The 7805-nt window shown below is 36.6% G+C and overlaps 1 long non-coding RNA gene across 1 annotated transcript; it reads left to right on the forward strand.

Annotated features, from left to right (window-relative positions):
- The first annotated feature begins 228 nt into the window (after positions 1 to 228).
- LOC140599903 (uncharacterized) lies at positions 229 to 5766 on the forward strand. Its single transcript, XR_012002945.1, has 3 exons — positions 229 to 486; positions 4904 to 4989; positions 5462 to 5766. It is a non-coding gene; the product is annotated as an uncharacterized lncRNA (long non-coding RNA).
- The last annotated feature ends 2039 nt before the right edge of the window (positions 5767 to 7805 follow it).

Below are 7805 nucleotides of genomic sequence, written 5' to 3' on the forward strand. Positions count from 1 at the left end.
CGGTTATATTTTTGGATAATCGTTTATTCTGTGACTAATAGGAGGAAATAGCATCACCCAAAGCTCTGCACACTGACGTTGCTTAATTGAGAGTTTGTTTTGTCAAGGCAAAATTCTGGTTGTATTTGCCTTTAAAGTTTTTTGGGCTAAAACTCTTTTGACATCCACTTTAGATGAGAACTTTTAAACTTTGCTCATTCATTTATCTTTGTCCTGGAGGACATTCAGAATAATTTTCTGAGAAGAATCCTGGCTCTGCTAGAGGGTGTTCTCTCTGTTCAGAGCATAGGTGATATAAGTCAGGCCTTCTGATGCATATCTTTTTTTTTTCCTTCACAAGGAACAGAGAACCACTCAAATGAGCTCAAATGGAAATGGGTTTTATTGGAAAGTAATAGGGGTTATATTAGTTTGCTAGGCTGCTACAAACTGAATGGTTTAAACAACAGGAATTTATGGTTGCAGTCTGGAGGCCAGAAGTCTGAGGTACAGTTGGTTCCTTCTAAAGGCTCTGAGGGCAAATCTGTTCTAGAATCTCCCCTAGCTTCTCGTGTTTGGCTGGAAGTCTTTGGTATTCCTTGGCTTGTGGAAACTTCACTCCCATCTCTGCCTTTACCTTTAAGTGGTGTTCTTCCTGTGTGTGTGTATGTGTGTGTCTGTGTCCCAACTCCCCCTTTTTATAAGGATACAATCATATTGGAATAAGAGCCTACCCTACTTCAGTATCACCTCATTTTACCCAATTCCATCTGCAATGACCCTACTTTCAAATAAGGTCACATTCTGGCTTAGAACTTCCAAATATGAATTTCTTGGGCAAACAACTCAATGGGTTATATAAAACTCCTTTGTACAGTGTATACCTGGACCTCACAGAAACTGGAAATCCATTAGGCATCTCTGGAATGTCTATCATTTTGCCTCAAGGGTTGTGTCTCTGCTTCTTTCTGCAGGTGGGGTTATATTTTCTTCTCTCTAAATCGTCTACACGGCTTCTGATTGTGGCTCCTCTTAGCTTTGGCTTGCTATGGTGCTGACTCTGGCTTCTGGGGCTACCATTCTAGCAGCCAACTCCTTATTGCTAACTGGTTGATTGACTGTTAATTCTTGAGAGACACTGTGATTCCTTCAGCTCAGCCTTGGGTTGCCTGAATTGGGAGTCAATCTGGGGTTCAAGCAGCTGTGGCTGGAGGTAGGAGTAGGGCTGGATCTGCAGGCCAGTAACTACACACTCTGGGTGAAATTCGTTACTTTGAGAAAGTTCCAGGGATAGAGCATGGAATAAGAAGTGATGTGATTGAAGATAGCCACAAATTCTTTAACCCTCTTCCTTCTAAGAGGTAGAATTTTATGTTAGCAGGAGTTCTTGAGAGCTAGAAACCAAGATAACATTAGATGTGCAAGAAGGTTAGTGGGAAGCGATGTCTTCGTGAGAGGAAACAGAGATGAAGACAAGAGAGGCTGGGAGAGACATTAGATAGCAGTGCAAGTCTGATTGAGTGAAGAAGGGGGGGAGATAAGAGTGAAAGCATCCTAGATTGCTGTGTATCCAAGCAATTTTCAGCAGAGCTATTGGGGAGTCCTTAGGCCAAAGCTGGCTGACAGACAGTCTTATGTCTTTCAAAAACAAGTCTGACTTATTATGTCTGACATATTCAATCCCCTGGTGGGAGATACAGACTTCAAAGTGCAGTACCTGAGCCCTTGGTCAACTACACTCCTTAGAGTAGGAGAGCTACACGTCTATTTCCCCTCCACTTGAATCTGAGTGGGGCCTTTGGCTGCTTGGAACAATAGAATATGGTAGATGTGAACCTCACCAGTGTTCTAGCCAAGGCTAAAAAATGTCAGCTTTTACTTCCTTTCTCTAAGAACACTCTTTAAGAGTCTTCAGCAACTATGGAAGACTTATGACTACACCAGGAAAGGCCACATGTAGGTGCTCTGGTTGACATTCCCCACTGAATTCAGCTTTGCAGCCATGTCTGCTGATGTTCTTGCACCATAAGAGCAGGTGAATTGGACTCTCTGGAACAGCTGAATACCAGCAGATGACCTTAGTAAATGCCATATGGAGCAGAAGAATCACCAGTGGAATCTTGCCCAAACCCTGACTCACAGAATCATAAAACATAATAAATTGGTTATTGCCTTAAGCTTCTAAGTTTTGGGGGGTAATTTGTTACATGGCAATAAATAACCAGAACAGTAAGTGTCTTATATAGGTTACACTATATTAGATAATTCAATCACAGATGAAAGCTTCCATTTAGTTGGGCCCTCCTAAAGGAATAAGCAGAAGGGTAAAATAGCATGATGTTGGGGGAATCAACTTTGAGACTTGAGTTCTGAAGATTGATTTTTGTTACCCTTTGGAATTCTAATAAGTCCAGAATATCATCCTGTTCAACTTGAGAAGACAAAGAATCAGAGAAGTCATGTTGATGCTACCTGTATTAAGGATCCATAGCAAAGAGTTTAAATAGGCTTCCTTTTCTCTTAGGATTCTGGTAATTTAGAAGGGTTTGGGGGAGGGATTTTAGTAATAATAAGACAGACTAGTAGAGATTGTCTCTCAACTTAAATTCTCAGGTCTAGCCAGCGTAAATGTGTCCCCCATTATGAGGGAAGGATGAGAGCAGGTCAATGTACTGGGAGAATCCTAGAACTAAGTGGAGAAAAAGATTAGAAAAACCAAAGGTAGAAATATGTTAAGAGAGCAGATCATAAAAGGTCTCATCTCAGGGGAAAAAGAATTGCAACTATGGTGGTGATGGCTGCTATCTAGACTTGTTGAGGTGATCATTTTGCAATATATGCAAATATAGAATTGTTACATTGGACACCTAAAATAACATAATGTTATATGTCATTTATATCTCAATAATAAGACAAAAAATATGACAGGTAAAGAGTGTTAGAAGCAGGGCCTCAGACTCAGGAATGCTAATATTCCTCTGTGAATGCTGGCTAGAAGTTCAACATCAGCTGGTTCCTCTACCAGAGTCAGATTATAGTTGTAATGTTTTGATGTCCGATTAATGCCCTGTCTATCCTGTGCCATAAATGTGGCATGGCTTGCTCTACATCTGTATATGTTAGCGACCATGGATGTAGAGTATGAAAATGATAAATTAAGAAAATCACCATAATCATAATATATGATTATGTATATGTGACATATAGATGGGGAGAATTTTTATCACCTGGTTAGGATTACTAACCTGTGAGCTGCCAAAGATTAAGGCTTGGGGTGAAGGTGGGGATGGCAGCAGAAAGATAGATGTTGAGGTAAGGTAAGAGAGGAAAAATAAGGAAAAAGCCTGTTTCCTGTTATGATGGACTACCCCCTCTCTCTTATCACTTTCTTGACTATAACTTTTTTCAGCCATCGTGAAGACACATCACGAGGGAAAAAATAATTCATGTGTAAGTGGAAGAAGATTTATAGTTAAAATCATAAAAAGGAAGAAAAATCAAGAATTGTTAGAAACACAGAGTAACAATTATGAACATAATTACGACCAAAAGTTAACCATTTGAAAAACTGAAATATATGAATTATAAATCATTTTGAAACTTCACAAAGTTAGAAATAAGAAGCAGGCTAATGTTGGAGAGTTAGAATGTTAAGAACATTATAACAAATGGGATGAACGTCAAAGAAAGATTAAGTTAAGGACAGGCAAAATCAACATATAAAAAGTATTTAATGAAAAAATGACAGAGCAAATAAAATTTTGAAAAAAATCAAGAGATTTAGAGGAAGTATATTTCTACCTTAAGCATAAGAAGTTAGAACACAAAACAAATGAAATAGAATCTAAAGAATAGAAAGAAAAAGCACAGGAAATTATTAATCGTTTTTGATGAGACACACTGGTTCAAGCAAGTATGGGGTTTTAGTAGAGATTTGGAGTTGGATATGTATTCTCGAGGCTTCCTTCTCTGGCCATCTCCATAATATGGTGAGGTCCAGAGCCCAGCAGAGAGCAGCACCCAGCTGGGCCTGGTCATGCCCTCTTCGGTTACCTGTGCCCTACACTGTGGGCACACCTGTGAGACCCAGTTAGAGGTCATGGGCAACATGGGTCTGAACTGGGCTCAGTGCCCAGAGCAATTTAGATACTTGGCAGAAACCCATTTTCTAATTATATGTTAACAAATTACTTCTATATTTTAATTTTTAATCAAACACACCACTTGTAGCTAGCCTCAAAAAATACAAACATGTAATTATCACTTTGAAGCTTTTTAAAAATCTGGTACAAGGAATTTATTGTTTTGAATCTTTAAGAGAAAAAAATGTGCTATTACTTCTTGCCTATTCTTTTCAATAAGCTTCACTATCAATTGTTCAATTTGTACCAAGTATCCTGTATAGTCATTTGAATCCAGTCTTTGTCACTTACCACATAGTGACTATAGACAAATACTTGACTTCTCTTAACTTCAACTTCCTTGACTGTGAAGAGATTAGAATTTAGCTCATAGGATTAGTGATTAAGCAGAAAATGCAATAAAGCCCTTTCCAAAATACCTGCCATATAGTAAGCAATAAATGCTATTTATTATCACCATTAATTTACTATCTATGACAACTACAGACATATTGAAATCTTGTCTATATTTAATTTTTCCAACCAGAATTCTAATAGATTGCTTATTCTATTATGTATTAAAAACCCCCAAACCCTTATGACCTAAATTAAATGAATATTCTGGCACTTAAATATCTTGACCTCTATTATAGTGAAATTAATTCTGTTTCTACATTATTCTAATCAGGTATCATTTTTATAAAGAGATGCAATTAAGTTTGGTGGATTTATCTTACAGTCTGGAGCCTTGCTGGATGATTGTCTCTAGTAATAATTTCTTTTTTTTCTTTTTTTCTTTCCAGATGCATATTCATGCCATCTGCAAACATAGTTCATTTATATCTTCATTGTTATGTTTGTAATCCCTATTTTCTTTCCTGCTTGAATGGTAATTACCAATAATACTAATACATGAATTGCAAGTATTACTCATATATTAAGCAGAAGTGGTAAAAGGGGGGTGGCATTCATTGTCATTTTCTTAAAGGGAATGACTCCAGCAGATTGGTATTAAATATATAAACACAGGACTTGAAATACACATATGATGGTCAGTTAAATTCTCAATGACATTAGTTACTGACTTCGTTATTGGGCTTAGTTATTCGACTTAAAATTTAGAACAAAGATATTAGATTTTGCCAAATGTGTTCTTGGCGCTTACTGAGAAGCTTAGAAGATTTTAGGTTTTTTTTTTCCCCTTGTTAATATGATGAGTCACGTTGGTTGTTTTCTTTGTGCTGCATCAGTTTAAAGTACTAGGATAAATCACTGGCAGTTTTTATAATATTTGGATGCTTGTATATCATTCTGTAATTGAAATTGGCCTAATAAACCTTCTGTGGTATTTCTTTTTTTAGGTTTTGGAATCCAAACAGTTTTTGCTTCATAGAATTGTTTGGGCTATGTTTTAATTCTAAATATTTCTGGACAGTTACTGTTACCTATGTATGATCCTTTGACATTTTTATAAAGTTTTACAATGAATCTGTGACAATGGAATGCACATTATGTAATGACTCTTCCTATTTTTGTGTCATTGACTTTATTAATGTGAATCTTTATGAAATGTTCATTGGAATACCTCCTTTTTATTAAATAGTTATCCATGTTACTTTGATTTCTCGATGAGTTAATGTTATAGTTGAGAATATTTGTCATGATGTAAGTGATTTTTTAAAATAGACTTATTAAATATTTTTTTGAATTGAGCGAGTGGTTGATCATTGATGTTAGGTTTTTCTGTTGATTAATGAGTTCCCAATGCCCAGGGTTGGACTGAAAAACCAGACTCACATGAATCAGAAATCTTACCTAGTAACAAGCTTCACCAAATAAGAGCAAGGATACAAGCAGTCAAAAAGTTCAGAGGCAACAGACAGAGGTTCTTCCTGCCCTGAATATGTTCCTCTGATCTGGAATAGAGAGGTCTCTGTGTGAGGCAGCCAGGAGCACTGCACACTGTGAGAGCGTTTCAGTTCTAAAACCGCTGTATTTTATATCCTGGGTGGCATTGTCCAAGGGGCCACCCCCCTTACATCTTGGATTCTACTTGCTTTAGGCAATCTTTAGCCTGAGATTTCCTGTTTAAGGCATTTTAGAAAGAAGTACTCTCCTTCCTAACAAATATTTATAGTCTATTTGCCTGGAGGTCCAGTTGGCAGGATGGTCACCTGCCTTTTTCTCTGGGGGTTTCTCCGCCTCCTGAAGGAAGTGAATGACTTCAAGGCCAGTTACTTTAACCTTTTCTTCCCAGTTAATTACTGTTTTTAGTGTTCAATTTTTATTGATTTTTCTCTCCCCTTCCCCGAACATGCTTATTTCTGCTCTTAAATGCATCATCTCTATCCAACTTATTTGGTTTAATTTGTTTCTTTTTCAAGTCCTAGAATAGTCTCAGTTACCATATATATTCAGAAAAGTATATATTCTTTTGAATATTATTTTGGTAACATGCATTTTGATGTGTTTTCCTTATATTTTTATTGTTCAAATGTTTTGGTATCTTCTCTCTCTCAAATAAATTTTGAAGTAGTAGTTTTACCTTATTACTAGATAACTATGTTTTTGTTTAGTTTTGCTATGAATATAGCAAATGTAGCTCAAATTTCTGCCTTTTGGCATCTTCCAAGTAAATACTTGGACTTCAGATTAGCATGTATTTGCAAACACTTACTGAGTCCCTAAAATGTGCCAAGTACTACTAAAATGGAATAAGCATACTTGGATGCTAATTCCTTTCATTTCTTAAGGATTTTACTATTGTGTCCTCTTTCTCTGGCATCATCGTTTTTTCCTTTTTACTGGATTATTTTCTTTAATATACTTGAGTATCTCCCATCTTGAATGGGACCGAAGGACTTTGGGGGCTCAGTGTGTGTCCTAATACCCCAAACCTATGAATCTATTATCTCACATGGCAAAAAGGACTTTGCAGATGTGAGTAAACTTTAAAATGAGGAAATTATCCCAAATTATCCTGGTTGGTCCAATGTAATCACGAGGGTCCTTATAAGAAGAAAACAGAAGAATCAGAGCCAGGGAAGGGGAATTGATGACAGAGCCAATGATGGGGAGCCATGACCCAAGGAATGCAGGCAGACTCTAGAAACTGGGAAAGGCAAGAAAATAGATTCTTCCACAGATCTTCTACAAAGAACACATCTCTGCCAACCCATTTTAAACTTCTGATCTCCAGAACTGCAGGATAATAATGTATGTCTCTTTAAGACACTAAATTTATGGTGATTTATTACAGAAGCAATCCCTGTGCGACCAAGTTTCAATATCTTTGCCAGTTAGGCACCTGATGGAAGATTAACTGTGTCTTTTGTTGCCTTTCTGTCAATTACTGTTTCATTATAATGGCTATGCAGATAAAATGATAATAAATTGCTCTGTAGTCTTGAAGGAGTAATACAAGAGCTATGCCCTTTTAAGTTACTAGTATTTTCGGATTTAGGCATACCTGTTATAAGCCACAGCTTGTTACAGTTATTTTTAAATTTAATTAAGGCTAATTTTGTTTTACAGGAAAATTTAGTTTCCTTCCTCATAGTTAACTTTTTACTTCATTCACTTGCATTATTCATTATCTATTCATAAATTAAAATTTAACGATGCCATTCTTTGCTTTCTCTTTTCATTTATATGATATTTCAATAGACATTAAACTTTTCAAACACTGTATTTTGTTTCACGCTG

The sequence above is a fragment of the Vulpes vulpes genome, chromosome 8 (assembly GCF_048418805.1).
Source record: "Vulpes vulpes isolate BD-2025 chromosome 8, VulVul3, whole genome shotgun sequence".
In the NCBI taxonomy this organism is placed as follows: domain Eukaryota; kingdom Metazoa; phylum Chordata; class Mammalia; order Carnivora; family Canidae; genus Vulpes; species Vulpes vulpes.